Raw genomic sequence first — 20875 nt, forward strand, 5'->3', positions numbered from 1 at the left:
ACTTAATTGCAGACGACAAGTCTGGAGGGGACGCGGTTCCATGGGGACGCTGACCCTGTTTCCATCTGTGCGTCCAGAGACCCCCACGCCGGGCGCTGGCGCAGACCTGACCCCCCAGCACCCTCCCCAGCGCTGCCAGAGCCTGTTTGCTTTTCTATATATCACTGTAACGGTATTAAATGGCTTTTTAAATACCCTTCAGAATATATGCTAGAGACCTAAACAGCTATTAATAGAGAGCATTTTAAATCTCTCTAGTATTGTTTATGGCAGCCTCTTGTGAATTTGCAATGAAACGATAACTCTGCTGGGGAAATCAATTATGCCAAGCAGTTTGTTACATCATTTTTCAGTGTATTAATTTTAATTTCAACAGAGAAAATGACACAGTGAATCCATCTATCATTTTGGAATGAGGTGGTGTACAATGGCCTCTTGGGACTATTCCAGTTCTGCAGTCGCTGCTATCAATAAAGGGGAAGGAGAAATTTGGGGTAATTTCCATATATGATAAATTATTATAAATTGGAGTGAACCAATGAGTGCAATTATCACAGCCCAGGTTTGTTCTCCGTGCTGCAGATAAGCATCCATTGGCTTGAACTGAACGCGTAAACGCAGATAACGATTTGGGTGGACTTGCACTCACATATTTCAGCACCAGGGCAGGAGGTTCACTGCTGCCTCATTTGTTGCAGTGGACACCCCTGCCCTTGTTTAGCTGCAATGTGCCATTGAACCTGAATTTCGTTCATAGAGTTACAAACTCTTTTTAAAGAAAAATCACTTAAAATGTACAGTTTACTTCATGACCGTGGCTCTTCCACCTTGCATAACGTAGCTACTCTGCTTCTCTCTCATTTGCTGGATTGGGTACATTAAAAGAATTACTAAAGTTACAGAAGGGCCTTACATGCCCCACCTCTATATTATTTTGAAAGTCTATACACCAGCTTCCACCCACACAGAAATTGTTTCCAGGACGAGTAAGATAAAAGTGTTTTTTGGAGCTAGTGCAAACGTAAAGACCTCAGACTGATCCCACGGCTCTCTCTGAGGTTCTTCCTTACCTAGAGACTGATATTATCTTTATATTGGTACTTTTAATAAGAAAACAGGGATTTTCTCATGCTCCATTTTTATCACTGCAGTCACCACTTCCCCATATTTTGTCACTTGTCTCTATCCCACACAGCTCTGCTGGTACTAAAATGGAAGAAGGGGTGAAAATGAAAGTTGAAATTTTATCTTTTTATTAAAGTCTACTGTTTTATTATATGGAAGAGGAAGAATAAATGGTGACATTAACCAGAAAACCGGGAGAATTGTTCTGGTGTGACAATAGGAGGGATGCGGTAGGAGGGCAGAGGTGATGATGCTCGTGCCCTGGAGCGATGCCTGGACCACTGACTCTCAGCTACCCCGTTTCTGCTGACCAGGTCACTTCCCTGAGAGGCTCTGGGGTCCGACATCGAGTCCCAGGCCCTGAGCTCTCACACCAGTTTCCTCTCATGCAGCTGCTTTGGAGCAGAACGACGTCCGCTGCTGGAGTGCAGCTTTGGGGATGGACTCCCAAGGAGTTACGTTAACGTTGCTGTAGCCTTCGGGTGTGCCAGGGAAGGTGTGAGTTCGTGCACATGGCATGGGGGGCTGTGGGGGCAGCACCGCGTTCAGCCCAGCGCTGGGCACCCACCTATCGCCCATCCAGTGGAACCTGGATCCGGGTGCGGATCCAGCCTGACAACAAACAGGAGATCCAGCCAACCGAGGTAGGTTTTTTTCTGTGATTAATTATTCTTAATTGTTGGAGAGCAGGAGCATTAATCACGCTTTGTGCTGCCTCCTCTATTCCCCTGTGCCCCGCTATCTGCAGCGAAGCAGAGCGGCGCGGGGGGAGCTGCGGCTCGCTCCTGTCCTCGTCCCCTGGCCCTAAGAGCCCCTGTTCGGCCCCAGGACAGGGAAGGAGGGGAGAGCCCGGGCGGCGGGAGACACCAGCATCCCCAGAGGTGACGAGGGAAACCAGGAAGCCCGGTTTTCAGTGCTGCAGCCCCCCGAGAGCAGGAGCGCTGGGGGGAGCACCTGGGGCAAACGCATTAAGCGTGCAACCTGTTAAACATGGAAAATCAAATGATTGCATCCTTCAAGATGTGTGTGTAATACACAAGCAAAACATGCATATTCGGTTGATATAAACCATGCATATTTATTTAATATATTATATATATGTGTATACATACATATACAATCCATACGTAGTTATAAAATCTTCAGCCTAATGGCCAATAATCCACTGCTTATATTTTTTTTACTGCAGTGAAAACATAACGGCTTTTTGTGATGCTTGCAACAGATCAAACGCAAAATTATTCAGGTTAATCAAACTTCCAGCTGAATGTTAAGTGTTGCAGAAGGCGCTTATGATACCGAATAACTGTGGAATAAAATGGCTGATGAACTTTTGTGTAACAGTGAACAGTGGTGTCCGGGAGAGAAAGATAACCTGCATTGTACATCTGCAATGATGGGCTCCAGCTAGCGCTGTGCAGAAAAGTGGTATTTTCTGTGCAGAACAATGAGCCGTTTCCCTGCAAGCCCGCAGTGCCAGCACATCTGCAGCGCCAGGAGCGGCTCCGGCCACCACGTCTTCTCCAGGAGCCATTGTGGAGCCCAGCGCCCTGAGGGCAGAGGGAATGGACAGAGCCCTGGGCAGCAGGTGCGTCGGTGACCGTCAGACCTGGGCGTGTGGGTACAGCTCTGGCTCCCAAAATCCCCACCTGTGGGGTACAGACACCATCCCGCCTCCCCAGAGCTCCCGAACCTCCGCTCCCATCCTCATCGTGAACCATCCGCTATGGATCCCGGTCCCACTGTCGCATCAAAGGTTTGGGGCTGTGAGGATGTTTCTGGAGTTCTTCTGGCTCGTGTCCAGTGTGCTTCGTCACCAACAGGTATGTAACTCCAGGAATCACCTGTATGGCCGGGGCAGATTCCCCGTGACTTGCACGTCACCGGTGCCAGCGCAGCGGTGGGCACAGCGCAGTGGCAAAGCCGCTGTCAGCTCACCTAGCACAGCTTCTCCCTGGCTTCGAGGCTCTTCCCACCGCAGAGAAACGTTTCACTTAGCCATTTATTCAAACGTAATGTCCTTTTACGGCGTTTTTATTTCTTAACTGTTGTAAACTCGCAGCGGATTTTTATGGTCTCAGATTTCTGTTGCACCAGTTGGATGGTTTAATCCCAGGGCGAAACGCTCCAGTTGGAAATTCGGGATTTTTATTCCATCATAAAGCCTATGACGGCAGACGTGAGCGGCAAGGGTGGTGTGGGTGAGGAACACCCCGATGCTGTCTGCACGCCGCGCCTTGGTTGACGCCACCATCACCCCCTTTCAGGTGCTCTGAGGCTTGTAGGTGTCAGTAATTTGTTTCTTGCAGCGAGTACTCAATTCAATCAGCAGGATGAGGAGCCTCAGGTGACTGTTGGCCGAGCCTCGGGTCTCTGTGCCGTGATGCTCTGCTCTCCTGGTGTGTTGCCGGGGCTGAGGGCAGAGAAGAGGTGATGGAGGCAGGAGCGTCGCGGTGTTTGTCCCGTGCCGCGGTCCCTCCTCCTGCACACGGGGCTGGCTGGGCACCCACAGGCGCTGTGCTGTCCCTTGGTACCCAGGCCTGCCCCTTTGGGAACTCTCAGAGCATCTCTTGATCTCGGAATGGAAAACAATTATCTGCTATAAACCCAGCTTTGATTTAACTATAGGCCAGGCCTTGATTTATTCTCAGTCATTTCAGATTGACTTGATGCGTGCAAGTACCCTGTTGGTTTGAGGATTAAATCCAGTCTATTTTGTTCGGTCTTTCTTTAAAGTTTTTAAACACCCCAACGAGACCAATAGATTACTGGGGATTTATGGGGTTTTCAAACCACTAAAGGTTATAAGTGGCTGTAGGTGCTCTGGGAGCGTGATGTTGTCTCTGATGGGGCTGCCTCCATCCTGGCGGGACCATGGGCCACAAGGATGATGTTCCTCCACATGTCTTTAGTCCATCTTCACTTTTCTTGCCCCTTAACAGCAAAGCTGAACTTCTGGGGACATAGTGTTTTACAAACTCTGCCACTCCATGAATAGCACCCACTGAAAGGTTTATTGCATGGAATACGCTTTAGAGCTTTTCCTGGCTGAAGCTGTAAGAGCACCGGGGGATGCAGCGTTTTGGGTGGGATGCTGGTGGGCGCAGATGTGCCAGCTGCAGCGGGCTTGGAGGGAGCAGGAGTCGGTTTGGGGCGACCTCCCCACCCGGGCAGCTCGGGGCCGTGTGGCGGCTTCTACCGGTGGGACCGGCTCTTCCTCCTCATCCACGGCAAACTCCGTCTCTTTAAAACAGCGGCTTTACCAGAAGTGTGAGCTAGTTGCCTGAGGTTTTACAAGAAGCTGCTAAAGACTGCACTTAGAGGGTTAGTGTATATTTTCGTCATCACCAGAAACACCTTCTTTGAACTCCCCAGAAATTATTTTCATACTGGTGAATGCGTTATCTCATTTCTGCCCATGCATCTCTGCCGGGGAACGTGTTGTTAAAGTAACAGGAATTATGCTGGGAAGCCTGTTAGCTAATGGCAGGCTGCTACGTTAATAGTTTTGAGATTCAGCCCGGGGAATAATTTGGCGACTGTCGTAAGGGGAAGGGTTAAAATGAATTAAAGGTGCCGTGACATTGGCGCAGGACAAAATCACAGCGGAGCCGTGGCAGACACAGCCCTGAGCACCCTGAGCACCGTTCCGTGCACGTGGGTTGGGGAATCGCACCCAGACCCCCAGGTGACCCAGCAGCAGGGGAAGGTGTCCCCGTGACACCCACCTGCACTGATATTCCCCTTGAACTCCGCTGGTGCTGTTCAGGTTTGTTGCTAAATTCTTATTAAGCTGAACGCTCTTTGACAAAATCCCTTGTGAAAGTGTCTTTTAAGAAGTGTGTTGCTTCCTCCAGGTGTGTGGAACAATGACTCTCCCATGTACATATTTAGACAGCTTTTTGAATGGTATTATTTGACTGAAAATAATATACAATATTGGATAAATAATGTGTGCTTATTTTAAAGCGTATCTTGTTGTTTCCACGAACAGACAGCTGCTCTTATCAACTAAACGGATATTTGTGACAGGGCAGGATGCTCCCGTATTGCTGCTCTGCGCTTTTGCTCCTGCACACAGGGCGGTGCAGGGAAACGGCTGCGATGGCCCTGCAGGAGTGTAACCCCATCTCCTGGCAGGTGAGGTGACAAGTGGGCTGACAACAGGCACGTTTGATTCATTTTAACGTGTGCACGTCCCAGCTGACTGTGTGGAGGAAGAGGCTGCACACTCGCGGTTTGTTTCTGATAGTTTGTCATGACTGGTTAAATGCATCTCGCTCAGGACTTTGGGGGTCATCTGTCAGCCTCTGGCCTTTTACAAGGACCAGTGGCTGTACTGGCGCTGCTGAGCTGGCACTGGGAGTTTGTCTGGAGTATGACTGTAAAATTCATTAATATTGAAATAAAGAAATAAAACCCAACAAGATAAAAGAAAAGCCAGTGGCATGGAGCAACACTCAGCAGCAGACAGGCCCTGACCGATTTGTGGAGGTGTCACCAGGTGCCACCGCTCTGATACCTGTGCAGGATGACGGGGAAAAGCTCCGCAGGTTGTTCCGTGCGGGGGTGATGCTGGGAACTGGTGAGACAGGCCAGGCCTCATGCCATGCACACCGTGCACACCCTGCACACCGTGCACAGCATGCACACCATGCACACCCTGCACACCGTGCACAGCATGCACACCATGCACACCCTGCACAGCATGCACACCATGCCCACGCTGCACACCATGCATACCATGGACACCACGCACACCATGCACACCCTGCACACCATGCATGCTATGCACACCGTGCATGCCGTGCACGTCCTGCACACCCAGCACACCATGCACACCATGCACAGCATGCACAGCCTGCACTCCATGCACACCACGCACAACCTGCACACCCTGCGCACCCTGCACACCATGCACACCATGCACACCGTCCACACCCTGCGCACCCTGCGCACCCTGCACACCCTGCACACCCTGCACACCATGCACACCCTGCACACCCTGCACACCATGCACACCATGCACACCCTGTACACCGTGCATACCCTGCATGCCCTGCATGCCATGCATACCATGGACACCACGCACACCCTGCACACCATGCACACCGTGCATGCCGTGCACGTCCTGCACACCCAGCACACCATGCACACCATGCACACCACGCACAGCATGCACACCCTGCACACTCTGCAGACCCTGCAGACCCTGCACACCATGCACACCATGCACACCGTCCACACCCTGCGGACCCTGCACACCCTGCACACCCTGTACACCGTGCACACCCTGCACGCCCTGCACGCCTTGCACGCCATGCACACCACACACACCCTGCACACCATGCACAGCTTGTCCTGCAGCCTCGTTCAAACACTTTCCAGCCATGTTTTTCTCGCTGGAAAAGGGGGGGGAAAATAAGCAAAGCAAAACTCTGCTGATGTGGGGGAAGCCCGGCAGGAGCCCTGAGGGGCAGTTGGAGAATCTGCCGGCTTAAAGGCTTGTTAAATATGGTACCTGCGTGGTTGTTTTGCTGCGTGTTTTAACACAGCCTTTTGTCATTGCTTTTTGGGGCTTCTCACCGTGCTCCTTCATGTATCATTAATCCCAGTTGTGTCTGAACAGAGATCTCGGGTTTTCCGGCTCGGAAACCTGTGGCTGCAATGGAAAGCAAAGGGACAAAAAGCAGTTGTGCAGTGAAATGTGTAAAGTGGCTGAAGGGAAAAACGCGCTGCACCGGGCACCGTTACCACCGGTGTTCTATCCACGGGCCTCATTGCACTGTTGAAGCTGGAGTTTATTAGGATTTGAGGTGGTTTGAAGTCTCTGTGGGTGAACAGACCATCCCCAGCAATAGTAACAGTAGAACCAGAAACGTTGCAGGTGCTTTTGCTTCAAAGTGTAAGCTGTCCACAATGCAATGAGCAGCAGGGAGCAAAATGCCGTTTATAGGCAATTCCTTTCATAATTCAACATAACTTTCATAACTCAACAGGCTGAACGTGAGGAAAATGAGGTGTGCATTCCAGAGAGCAAGCGGCTCCTCTTCAGGGTGCTCCCGTGGTTCAACGACTCAGGTTCAAGGGGCAAATACTTACAAAGACTTTTTTGTGCACAGATTCTCCGTTTTCCGCTGGGGTGAATTAGATACTCAGTGTCTGTAGCCAAAAACCGGATTTGTATTAACCAAAATGCATATCTGCAGTTTCACAGTATAGTTGCATATTTAATACATATTCTAGTATCGCTTTCATTGTTTGCTCAGCCACGAAGCAGAAGCGAGCGCGGGCTCGGACTGGCGATACCCACGCTCTTCTCTTTGGTGTTTCTCTGCATCATTGTAAAAGATGAACCTTTGAATACAGCCTCTGATTAAATAAAAAAGCCAAACCAAAAAAATCTACCCTATGGTCCAGTAAAGCATACCCCAGCAAAAGAAATATATAGAGAGACAAATGAATAGAAATGGTCTGATTCAGAGGATGCTTATCGCACATGGCACAAGCCTCATGTTGATTTTAGAAGAGGGTCAGACTGTCTTCCCCACCAGTAACACCTTCCAGCTCTGACATCCAATATATTTCTATAGTATGTATTTATATTTAAATATGAAGAAATGGAAACATATGTATACTTCTTGGTAAAATACATATATAGGTAAAGAAAAAGAAACATGTTAGAATAAACATTTTCAAGAAAAAGAAATATACATGGGTATGTATTATAGATAAATGTAACAATGTATATAATACTCATAAGTACTGTTTGTCTATAGTTTGTATACATCATTTTTATGTGCAGCATATAATGTCATTCAATATGTCGTTCAAACCCCTCGCAGGTTTCGGACAGGATTCTGAGGTTCAGCCTCCCCTGCAGCTCCATGAGGACAGAAGATGTGGGGCCGTAGCGGTGAGCAAGAGATAACCGGTTGCTCTAAGCCCGAGTGGCGCTTGAGCTGCAGCGCCAGGCTCCAGCTGCTCACACTGCCCACAGAGCCAGGAGGAAACCCGGGCTGTGTTTAGCTTCCTTCTCCCTTTTTCTCTTGTCACCGGAGCTGGTGACCAGCGTTCTTAAATGGAGATAAACTGCATGAGTAACATAACCGAGCATTGAAATAAAGGCAGATAATAGCAAAGAACAGAACGCAGCAAAGAAAAGGCGTTCAGATCCTCTGCAAAAAGCAGGTATCAAGAACGGATGAGCAGCATATCAAACCATTATCTTTTTTAATGTAAAACCTGCACAATGTCGGAAAACCGTGGAAACAACACTAGAGGAGATTACCAGATTTAAACATCTGCAGCAAAGAAAAGGGGAGGGCAGAAATATGTGGCTGTTGATATTTATTTTTAAAATAACTGATTTTGGTAAATGATGTTGGAAACAGGATAAATTTGGGGTGACAGTGACTGTCCTTGCAGGCAGGGGTTGATCAGCACAGTGTGACCAGGAGATGCACGGTGCTGGATCCCCTGGGCAGGTGTGGATCCATGGGATGCTGAGCTCCTGCATCCCCCAGGCAGGTGTGGATCCATGGGATGCTGAGCTCCTGCATCCCCCAGGCAGGTGTGGATCCATGGGATGCTGAGCTCCTGCATCCCCAGGGCAGGTGTGGATCCATGGGATGCTGAGCTCCTGCATCCCCCGGGCAGGTGTGGATCCATGGGATGCTGAGCTCCTGCATCCCCCGGGCAGGTGTGGATCCATGGGATGCTGAGCTCCTGCATCCCCCGGGCAGGTGTGGATCCCTGGGATGCTGAGCTCCTGCATCCCCCAAGCAGGTGTGGATCCCCGAGATGCTGAGCTCCTGCATCCCCGGGCAGGTGTGGATCCACAGGATGCTGAGCTCCTGCATCCCCCAGGCAGGTGTGGATCCCCGGGATGCTGAGCTCCTGCATCCCCCAGGCAGGTGTGGATCCCTGGGATGCTGAGCTCCTGCATCCCCAGGGCAGGTGTGGATCCATGGGATGCTGAGCTCCTGCATCCCCCGGGCAGGTGTGGATCCCTGGGATGCTGAGCTCCTGCATCCCCCAAGCAGGTGTGGATCCCCGAGATGCTGAGCTCCTGCATCCCCTGGGCAGGTGTGGATCCATGGGATGCTGAGCTCCTGCATCCCCCAGGCAGGTGTGGATCCATGGGATGCTGAGCTCCTGCATCCCCTGGGCAGGTGTGGATCCCCGAGATGCTGAGCTTCTGCATCCCCTGGGCAGGTGTGGATCCATGGGATGCTGAGCTCCTGCATCCCCCGGGCAGGTGTAGATCCCCGGGATGCTGAGCTCCTGCATCCCCCAGGCAGGTGTGGATCCATGGGATGCTGAGCTCCTGCATCCCCTGGGCAGGTGTGGATCCATGGGATGCTGAGCTCCTGCATCCCCTGGGCAGGTGTGGATCCATGGGATGCTGAGCTCCTGCATCCCCCAGGCAGGTGTGGATCCATGGGATGCTGAGCTCCTGCATCCCCCAGGCAGGTGTGGATCCATGGGATGCTGAGCTCCTGCATCCCCCAGGCAGGTGTGGATCCATGGGATGCTGAGCTCCTGCATCCCCCAGGCAGGTGTGGATCCATGGGATGCTGAGCTCCTGCATCCCCCAGGCAGGTGTGGATCCATGGGATGCTGAGCTCCTGCATCCCCCGGGCAGGTGTGCATCCCTGAAATGCTGAGCTCCTGCATCCCCCGGACAGGTGTGGATCCCTGGGATGCTGAGCTCCTGCATCCCCTGGACAGGCGTGGATCCCCGGGATGCTGAGCTCCTGCATCCCCCAGGCAGGTGTGGATTCCCAGGATGCTGAGCTCCTGCATCCCCAGAGAGGTACAGGTATCCCCCTCCCCACCCCGTGCTGGGACCCTGCCGCTCACCCCACCCTCCAGAACCCGAGTTTGAGCTGGGATGCACCAGTTCCACAGTGAGGACTGAAGAATGGAGCAGGCTGGCGGGCGTTGTTTGTGCCTGTAGAGGAGAGAGCCCGGCCTTTTGCATTGACACACAGCCATAGCACATAAATATTGATGGGAATCTATCAAAGAGAAAAAGAGCCGGTGAATTGAAACTCTTTGAGACAAACAGCTATTTCTCTTGCTGAATGGCATCGAAATACCAAGCCCCAAAGCTTCAAAATATTGATGACATTATTAAAATGGGACCTTTAATTTTGTGTTACAATCATTTTAACATTGGTATTCAGGAATTTAATTATGCATGAGCCACAGCCTCAGTTCGTTGCCGAAATTAGTTTGCAGGTTTCATTTATACTTCTACACTCCGTATGTAATTTAGCCTCTTGTATAAAAGGTCTAAATCCTGCTAAATGCCTGTTTGTGGTGAGCTGCAGTAATCCCTTTCAAATAAACTGCAGATATTGCACTCGCGAATAAGCGTGGCACGCTATGAAGAAAAGTGGGAGCCAAATCTGGGAAGTGGATGCCAATGGGGCACAATTGAACACTCTGTGATACGAACCCTGAGATGTCGTGGTCTGTGGGGTGCGAGGGGCACAACTGAACACTGTGATACGAACCCTGAGATGTCCTGGTCCGTGGGGTGCGAGGGGCACAACTGAACACTGTGATACAGACCCTGAGATGTCGTGGTCCATGGGGTGTGAGGGGCACAACTGAACGCTGTGATACAGACCCTGAGATGTCCTGGTCCGTGGGGTGTGAGGGGCACAACTGAACGCTGTGATACAGACCCTGAGATGTCCTGGTCCGTGGGGTGCGAGGGGCACAACTGAACACTGTGATACAGACCCTGAGATGTCGTGGTCCGTGGGGTGCGAGGGGCACAACTGAACACTGTGATACAGACCCTGAGATGTCCTGGTCCGTGGGGTGCGAGGGGCACAACTGAATGCTGTGATACAGACCCTGAGATGTCCTGGTCCGTGGGGTGTGAGGGGCACAACTGAACGCTGTGATACAGACCCTGAGATGTCCTGGTCCGTGGGGTGTGAGGGGCACAACTGAACGCTGTGATACAGACCCTGAGATGTCCTGGTCCGTGGGGTGTGAGGGGCACAACTGAACGCTGTGATACAGACCCTGAGATGTCCTGGTCCGTGGGGTGTGAGGGGCACAACTGAACACTGTGATACGGACCCTGAGATGTCCTGGTCCGTGGGGTGTGAGGGGCACAACTGAACACTGTGATACAGACCCTGAGGTGTCCTGGTCCGTGGGGTGTGAGGGGCACAACTGAACGCTGTGATACAGACCCTGAGATGTCCTGGTCCATGGGGTGTGCACACACCTGCGAGTTTCGCTGCTGCCGTGAGGTGTTGGCACCATGGAGATGTGATGCGGAGGCACCTCTCAGGTGCTCACCATCCCTGTTGTTTTTTGTCTCTGAAATGTGATACGCAGTCTTTTTAAGCTATGAAAGTCACTGGAATGAATTAAACGATTATTTTTTCATGTTAGATCCTGCATGCAGTTATTCTGGTCATGATAACCTTGGTGGAGGTTGCACACGTGTGGATGAGCCTGGAGCTGTCAATGGGGCAGCTGGTGGCTCTTCAGCCCTTTTTGTGCCCCACTGTCCCCGTCCCCACCCACACACCTTGGCTGGTGCCGGCACCAGGTCCCCCGTGTCCCCTCATATCCCTCCGTGTCCCCCATGTCCCCCCATGTCCCCTGTGTCCCCCGCTCCCGAGGCAGCTCGTGCTGAACCGGGAGTGCAGAGCTGAACTTCTGCTGCAGGTTCTTCCTCTGACTAATCCATCTGAAGCTTTTGGCAGATGACTAAGGGTACCTTTGGTGCCTTCCTCCTACATATTTGGGTAGGAATCTTTAAGTATTGATTTTTAAAGTGTACTTCCTAGGGAATCTGTAGTTTTTTCCCCAGCATAAGTGCCTGGGGAATGAAACTTCTGTTCGTAAAAACTAAGTCTGATCTAAATCCAGCTGGTTTAGATTGGAGAAGAGACGGCAGCTTAGCTCAGAGAAAAGGGAAAACAAACTGAACAAAACAGAAAAATCAACATTCAAATCAATCTGCACTCCATACGGTGTTTGCTCGTAGTGCCAGAAGTACGTCTGTAAAAATAACATCTGCATCCATGTGAACTGAGAGTCCTCTGGGGAGCAGGCAGAGCTCAGGACCAAAGGCAGGAGCTGGGGCACAAATCCGTCGTGCTGCTCTGGGCGAACGACCGAGAGCGTGCAGAACTGCACAACTTTGCCGTAAGGATTTTCCCTCCGGGCCAGTGTTCATCTCCTCTCCTCTCCGCTCTGAGCTGGTTCCATCTCCACAGTGGCCGTTCTGCTGGTGCTGCCACCGGTGTGAGCACCGGAACGCGGAGCAGCAGCCGGGACTGGGTTTGGCGTCGGGGTTTGGGAAACTTGGGTGTTCATGGGAGGGTGAGGGACAGCAGCCCGAGCTCCTGCAGCCGCCCTGTGTAACCCTGTGTAACCCCGCTCCTTCCCGTGTGTAACCCCGCTCCTTCCCGTGTGTAACCCTGCTCCTTCCTGTGCACCTGGTGTGTAACCCACCTCCTTCCTATGTGTAACCCCGCTCCTTCCCATGTGTAACCCCGCTCCTTCCTGTGTGCCCAGTGTGTAACCCCACTGCTTCCCATGTGTAACCCTGCTCCTTCCCATGTGTAACCCTGCTCCTTCCCATGTGTAACCCCGCTCCTTCCCATGTGTAACCCCACTCCTTCCCATGCGCCCAGTGTGTAATCCCGCTTCTTCCCATGTGTAACCCCGCTCCTTCCCATGTGTAACCCTGCTCCTTCCCATGTGTAACCCCGCTCCTTCCTGTGTGCCTGGTGTGTAACCCTGCTCCTTCCCATGTGTAACTCCACTCCTTCCCGTGCGCCCAGTGTGTAACCCCACTCCTTCCCATGCGCCTGGTATGTAACCCCGCTCCTTCCCATGTGTAACCCCGCTCCTTCCCGTGCGCCAGGTGTGCAACCCTGCTCCTTCCCATGTGTAACCCCCCTCCTTCCCATGTGTAACCCCCCTCCTTCCCATGTGTAACCCCCCTCCTTCCCATGTGTAACCCCGCTCCTTCCCATGTGTAACCCCACTCCTTCCCGTGCACCCAGTGTGTAACCCCGCTCCTTCCCATGTGTAACCCCGCTCCTTCCCGTGCGCCCCGAGATGGAAATGTTTATTCAGAGTGCCTGCACCTTCAGAAACATCAAAGGAGACGGTAATAAATCAGCAGCCCTCTCTGGTCATGGAAAATTTAAGTTGTCTTAGAGATAATGCACAATTTTAATGAACTTTTCTTGTATTTCATGGTGCTTTAGCATTTCAGTGAGAAAAATGTTAAGTTCGGTATCCCAAGAGGGGTTTGGAGCAGCTCTCACTGGCCCATTGCTGGGGTCTGTGTGAGGATGATCTCCCCGCCATGCCTCTGGTCAGGTTAACAAGGGGAACGTGGATTCTATACCACTCACACATTGCCTTGATTGGTTTGGGGTTTGTTTTTTTAATGTTAAGTGTCTCTTACACCTGTGGCATTTTCGGAATAATTACATTTCTGGTGTTTTAACAAATAGTTGTGAATTAAAGGAGCTGAAGTCAGAGTAGATGGGCTGAATAAATTTATTGATTTGGGAAGAATACCAAGAAAAATAACCTCCCTTTTAGGGTAGGGAACAAGAGAAAGGACAAGCGAAATGAATCGAATAGTCCAGTTGTGGTCAGAAAACTTGGTGTGGACTCAGGAGAAGCTGATGGACCGGCGGGTGGGAGAAGAGAGAGGGGAGAGGACGGCAAAGGGGGGGTTACAGCGCTGCGAAGGCAATGGGGGCGCGCGGGTGTGCAAACCTGTGGGTGTGCAAGCCTGCGGGTGTGCAAACCTGTGGGTGTGCAAACCTGTGGGTGTGCAAACCTGCGGGTGTGCAAACCTGTGGGTGTGCAAACCTGTGGGTGTGCAAGCCTGCGGGTGTGCAAACCTGTGGGTGTGCAAGCCTGCGGGTGTGCAAACCTGTGGGTGTGCAAGCCTGCAGGTGTGCAAACCTGCGGGTGTGCAAACCTGTGGGTGTGTCACAGGACCGCAGAGCAGTCTGGGTCGGAAGTGTAAGGAACATTTAACGAAGAACTGTTGTTTTTACATAACTGAGGACCTGGCACCTGACCCTAGCAGGGGGGAAGGACCCAGAGACATCGGACTGTGAATCCTTAATGTAATACACAGTTTCTTCCCAGTATACGGACTGACACCTGTATACATACTGATACCTGTATTTACTAACTCATCTAGAGGGGAAGGACTGAGAGACATCGGACTGTGAATCCTTAATGTAATACACAGTCTCTTCCCGGAATATGTACTGACACCTGTATACATACCGATACCTGTATTGATAAGTTAATTTAGGGGGAAGTGCAGCCAAAGTACCAGGAATCCATATCTTCAATAGACTGATAAGGGGAAGGGTATTGTGTGCGGGGATGGTCTGTAAACCCTGCAGTACCAACCAATGGGGAACAGGGGAGGGAAATTGCAGCCGGGATTTTTGGGAAATATAAGCAGGGGCTTTTTGCCCTATTCGGTGTGCCTGCCGTTAGGTAGAACACCCGGTCTTGCAAAATCGTTATTAAAATACGCTTTGCCAAGGGATCCTGCCTGGGCCTGTTATATTTGCAAAAGAATTGTTTCCTACGGAAGGGACCTTCAAAGGCCATCTAGTCCAACACCCTTTCTTAAACTTTTTATTACTAAATATATATTTTTTCCACCCCTAAAGGGGTGACCATTTATTCCTTTCAAATGTTACAATACAGCCCACACAGTTTGGTGGGGTTTGGTTGTTTGGTTGGGGTTTTTTGTTTGGTTTGTTTTGTCGTTGGGTTTATTTGTTTGGTGAGGTTTTTTGTTTGTTTTGTTTGATTTTTTGTTTGTTTTTGTCTTTGTTTGGGTTTTTTTCTAGAAGTTAGCAAATTACAAATGGAGTATCTTAAACTGAGGCTGGACACGGCACTCAGTGCCATGATCTGGTCAATGGGCTGGAGTTGGACCAAGGGTTGGACTGGATGATCTCTGAGGGCTTTTCCAACCCAGTCCATTCGGTGATCCTATTGTGGGCATTAAACAATTCTTTGCAGAAACAAGGATGTTGCCGCACATGCTACAGCCGGCAGCCCCCTCCCTCCGCCCCAGGCACTACAAGTGACCCCTTAGCACAACGAAACACAGCAGACTGGCGAGCTTTACTGTTTCAAGCCAATAGTAAGAGGTTACAAAACACCTGGGCAGATCAGCGTTTGAGCCATTGACTCCTATAAAGAGCAGGAGAAGCTGCTCGCGGCCCCCAGCTGCGGCGGCTGATGGGCCGGGCGGAGCAGGAGCCGGAGCCACAGCCACAGCCACAGCCACAGCCGGCGGGGGCCGCTCCGCACCGGAGCCGGTTCCTCCGGCTTTACTCGCGGTGCAAGGGCCGGTTTTAGCAGCTACTTCGCGGTGGGCAGCCCGGACCCTACCGGTGCAGGTAAGCGCAGCTCCTGCTCTTCCAAAACCTGCTGCTTTTTCTTTTGAAACACGGCACCTTTCAGTCTCTCCCCTGGGCAGCTCCGACCTGATGGGTGGCTTTTAGAGCAGAGCCGAGAGAATTTTCTTGGTGAGATAAACAACTCGAACTACTCCAATCATGGGTAGCAGCGCTTAGTGCAGTTTATTAGAACGTGTTTGATAAAGCATAAGCAAAACAGCGCTGGGTGCGCAGGGAGGCTGCGCTCCATCAGCGCGCACAGTAACATTTCCAAACTGGCCTTTTTTATTGTCCTTGAGTTCTGGATTTGGGTTAGTTTTCATTTCTTCGGTGTTACTTGTTCTTTGCGCTCTTCAGGAGGCCTCCCTGCGGCTGGTCATTCTGGAGGAAGTTCCTCTTCTTTCCTCCGTGTCTCCTTGTTACCTTCTAGTTTCACAATTAGCCTTACGGTTGGTTTAAAGCAAGCCAGGTTTACAATTAGCTACACAGTTTGTTCAAAGCTTAGCCGTTATTTCCTTTGTCTTAGCTCCATGCCTTATGTGGTTAAGAGGGGGTCTCATTATCAATCACAATGTCTTTTGTAACTTTTGTGACGTCCTTTTTGTAACTTTCTGTGCAAGTAGAATAGCTGCGCTCTTTTGGCACGAATCGTAGTCGCATTTTTCAGTTGGCTTTGTAGGAAATGATCACCTTGCCAATAGAAGAGGCCCAGGCAGGATCTCTCAGCAAAACACACTTTATTAGTGATTTTGCCAGGCCGGGTGTTGTACCTAAAGGTCGGCATGTGGAACAGGGCAAAAAGCCCCCACTTATATCCCCCCTGCTCCAATCCTGCTGCAAATTCCTTCCCCTGTTCCCCACTGGTTGGCACGGCAGGGTTTACAGACGCCCGACCCTGCCTCATTCTTGTAATTCTGAGAGCCCCCTCCCCTTAGTGATTTATTTAAATCACGGCCTCCTGGCCCTCTGGCTGCTCTTCCCCCAGCTTAACCTTCCAAACACAGTCAGCAGTTTGCATTCCAGGATTAGTTCGAATAGACTTTGTTTCACTCTAACGATTCACAGTCTGATGTGTCTCAGTCCTCCCCCCTGCTGGGGTCGGTTGCCAGATCGGCTGTTAAAACAACATTCCTTAGTTAAACGTTCCTTACAGGTTTCACACTTGTTCCTGGGCTGCTCTTCAACCCCAGCAGCATTTCTCCTGCTCAGTGTTTTCCCATTTCCAGGCAGCAATAATATCGATATCGTCACCCCAAACCAAGCCGAGTCAGCGGTGTGGAACGGGCCAGCCCGCCTGCCCAGCTCCCCAGCGCCCGGGGGTCTGGGGCCCGGCGAGTTCAGCTCCTGTTCGCCCGATAAGGGCGGGGGGGCTCAGCCCCCCGGGAGAAAACGGCAAACCCCTGTGCTTGCTTTCCTGTGTGTGGGCTGGGGTGCACAACCATTATTGTCTTTTTTCACATCGATTAGCAGAACTCCGAAGCATCCTCTCAGTGTAATGGCTTTGGTGACAGTTCGATTTCCAGTTGCCGCGGCCCCTGCAATGCACAGCGAGGGTTTTTTGGGGGGTGACCGGCGGCAGAGCCGCCTCCCCGCAGTCTCTTTTGAAGGATGCAGGGGCCTGTTTCCCGGCCTCAAGGATCAAAGTCTTGTTGTATTCCTGCCCAGCAGAGGCGGGTGTGCTCGGCTCCTCTGTCCCCTCGGTCGCCCCGGTGCTGCTGTGGTGTCCGGGCGCAACGAACATCCCGCGGCTCCGGCGCCGCAGAGCTGCCCGGAAAGGGTTTCTCCGGCATTTATTCCATAGATCTGTGGACATTAAATCAGCAGAGTTACTGCAGTGCTCCTGCCAAAGCAGCCGCTGCATCTGTGCGGTCATTTTCAAGTTCATTTAGGGAACTGCTTAAACCTGGAACGGACGAGGTTAGAAAAGGAATGAAACAGAATACGGGTATCATGAAAAATATCTTTTGAATGCTGTTATCTAAGCATTTTTGCAGCGGTTTAGTAGCAGGCTGCCGATGGGCATAGAGGGATTTTTTGTTGTTGTTTATATTTTATTTGAAGCTTTAAAACAGGTAAAGAATTCGAATTGAACATACTTGATCTGTCCATGACACACTGAGAAAGAAAACAGGATGGTTGTTTTTGTTGGCTCTAAGTGAATACAGTATGCAGGTCGCTCATGGTTTTGTCTAATACATTGAATTAAAGTAGATTTAACTGTTTTCTGTGGGCTGGTCATAGAAACAGAGAAGTACATACTGTGATGGGGCATGGTGTATGTATAGATGCGTAAAGAGAAAGACCTGTATATATGGAGAACATGCTGGAGAAAGTTTTTTGATGGTGAAAACTGATTTTTGGACAATATATTTGAAATGGAAGCACCAGAGTCTCATAACATTTAAGAGGATCAAATGACTTCTATGTAATATATTTCAGAGGATAAGCCAGCTGAGATGTATGCATGGGCTTTGAGGCCGGGTTAGCTGTCTTGCCAAGCAGAGAGAGTCAGGGAGTTTTATTTTGCTTTTAGAAGTTGACACTGTCTAGATTTCAATTCCCATATTAGCTTTGCAGATTAAAAGCACAGGAAGAGCTGCTGCAGCAGGGAGCGCGATCTGCACCCCCTGGGCAGGGTCTGCTCTGAGTGACGCTGCTCTGAACTGGGGAAGCGGGGCTGACACCAGTTTGGTTACTTGTAACCAGAGCCGGGCACGGGCAGGGTGCGTAGCTCTGCAGGCACAGGGTGCACGGGGCTGCGTAATCTGTTGCTGTCCCCACACACATGGGTGGTGGGCTGAGGTCCCTCCTGGGGATGGAGACCTTGGCACCAACCGCAGATACCTGCTCCCAGGGCATCCCCGTGCCCACTCTGTCAGCTTTGATTTATCTGCTCTGATTTACCTCCCCTTCCCTGCTCCTGCCCAAAGCCATGAGTGTGTGGAACACGCTGAGCCAAACTGGAGGAGCTCTGGGCTTCTGTGCTGGCAGGGCACGGTTGTGCTGCTGCTGCTCCTGCAAACAGCTGCGAAGCATCCCACGCACCCTCCGTACAGCCTCTCCACTTGGCTGCTTTGCAGACTGGGGGCAGGAGAGTTTATCCCGCGGTGCAAAGCCCAGGAACCAGCAAGCTGGTGAGGAACCTGTGGGCGCAGCGTTGGCGCTCGCTTGGTGCCTTTGGGGGCCCATGTCCCAGCAGCAGCTCGCCAGGGTCTCCTGGGGGGCTCCCAGCCCAGCATCAAGCTGTCTGTCTGCAGAGCCTTCCAGTTGCCTCCACATCTGCTCTGGCTGCAAGTCAGCACAAACACATCAATAAAGAGAATTTCTCCTTCAGTCCCTGCCTGGGAATCGCATCGGTAGCTCAGAGCGCTCCCTCGCCCTGCCCGAGCCCCCGTGGCACCCGCCAGCCGAGCAGGGCCAATGCTGCTCTTGCAGTGCACACTGAGAGCTGCAGGGATCAGGTCCATCTGCCTTGTTCTTGCTGTACAAGCTGGACCAGGAGGTTTTGTAGCACCTGCTACAAGGTTTAACTCGGGTGTGCACCGTTCACTACACTGGATTGCTCCAGCATTTACCAGATAAAACCTTTCTAAATTCCTATAAATCTGTCATGTATCCAGTATTAATCTAATGATGTACCGATGCAGCTGTGATTATCTGCCATAGACAGGAAGCCACCCGGTGTTTGATGATCACTTCAATATTACAACAATGGTAAAACCAATGATAGGACTCTGGCTACACAACCGTAAGAAAAAACTCGGCCTTCTGAGCTGCTCTAATGTAGTTTTCTATGTTGAAATATGTTTTGTCTAAAGTACAAAAGGAGCACTCAGTAAATAGCTGCTTTGGGAAGCAGCGCTGTGTCTATAGAGCTCACAGCTGGATCACAAGGTTGTGACGCTCCAGATGTGTTTTGCTCTTTTTAAATGTCAGGAGTGCCGCGTGGCTCCCTGCAGCCCCACAGCCCGTGTGTCTCCCTGGTTTGGGACGGTCCCGTAATGTCAGGTTTAATCGGAGAGGAGCAGCAGTTCCCGGGGCTATATGGGAAGATGGCTCAGAGTGGCGTTGCTTGAAGAGGTTACGTGGGGTAGGGAACCTCTAAAAGGGAATCCAAAGCCTTCAGAACTGCTGCTGGTGATTTCTGAGGGTTTTCTAGCTCTGGTCACCCATATGGTGGGTGCGTGCACACAGCTGTGGCCTCCGCCTCTCTGTGTCCAGCAGAAAATGGACCAGAGGAGACTGCGCTCTCTCTTGCCATCGTATCGAGTGAAGCGAATGGGCCTGATTCAGCTGGACTGTTGCTGTGTGCTGTCAACCACAGGCTGCTCCCTTCGCAGAAAGCTTAACAGAGTGATTGCATAAAATATGAGAAAAAAGGGTGGCTGGGGGCAAGAGAAACAACCTCACTGTATCCAATACTACAGTGCAGCATAGCAGATCCCCTGGATATTCTTTTTGTAAGGAAAAGATTTGAGACTCATCCGGAGAAATTGTCCATCTGGAGTTGCTGAGCGCTGGCCTGTGCTGCTGGAGGATGCCGTGTCACCTGCTGTCACCTGCTGCTCGTCGTGGCTCTGGGTGCTTTGGGCGCTGCCTCCTCCTGCGGTACCTGCGGCCTCGCTGAGCATTTCCCTTACTTTTCTTTCTTCCCCTTTTTAAAATCTGCATGCGGAGCCTCTTCCTTCCTCTTGGTAACCGCATATAGATGCATACGGAGCCTCTTCCTTCCTCCTGGTAACCGCAAATAGACACATGCGGAGCCTCTTCCTTCCTCCTGATAACTGCATATAGACACCTCCCTGCATCCGAGAGGAACATACAGCTCAACACCAAAGGTGTGATGGCAGAGCCCTCCTATAGGGAAGGGAATATCTGCTGGCTCCTATGGGCTGTAATCGACCCTATGGAGGTGACGCTATCAGCATCATGTCGCAAAAAGTGGCACATTTGCATGGCGGGGCAAGAGGCTTCGCTTGTGCCAGGCTGCTTGGCCAAGGTGGACGGAACGGTTGTGTCTGCGCCCAGCAGCTCTCCGCAGTTGCTGGTCACAGCCTCTGCTGGGAAGGACAGTGGAGCCCAGTGATGGGACAAAGCTGCTTCCAAGGGCTGGCCTGACCTGGGGACACCTGAGCTCTTCCCAGTGTCTCATGGTCAGCTACTGATCACCTCTTCTTCTGGCCTCAAATCCCCGAAGGTTGAGTCTTCCCATTTTTTATGGGGAGGGTCACACCACCGTATTAAAATGATTGAGGCATCTATTTCCCATCATCAGGTCCTACCTGATGGCAGGGCAGGAGTTC

The 20875-nt window shown here is 51.3% G+C and overlaps 2 long non-coding RNA genes across 2 annotated transcripts in view; both read left to right on the plus strand.

Annotated features, from left to right (window-relative positions):
* Nucleotides 1-303: 303 nt before the first annotated feature.
* Nucleotides 304-5539, plus strand: LOC139828034 (uncharacterized). The gene is made up of 3 exons (XR_011739202.1): nucleotides 304-1769; nucleotides 2315-2948; nucleotides 5120-5539. It is a non-coding gene; the product is annotated as an uncharacterized lncRNA (long non-coding RNA).
* A 9915-nt stretch (nucleotides 5540-15454) lies between these two features.
* Nucleotides 15455-20875, plus strand: part of LOC139828035 (uncharacterized) — a 75681-nt gene continuing 70260 nt past the window's right edge. Inside the window, exon 1 of the long non-coding RNA XR_011739203.1 lies at nucleotides 15455-15572. This is a non-coding gene — a long non-coding RNA (uncharacterized lncRNA). The remainder of the gene's footprint in view (nucleotides 15573-20875) is intronic.

Source organism: Patagioenas fasciata, chromosome 5 (assembly GCF_037038585.1).
Source record: "Patagioenas fasciata isolate bPatFas1 chromosome 5, bPatFas1.hap1, whole genome shotgun sequence".
Lineage (NCBI taxonomy): Eukaryota > Metazoa > Chordata > Aves > Columbiformes > Columbidae > Patagioenas > Patagioenas fasciata.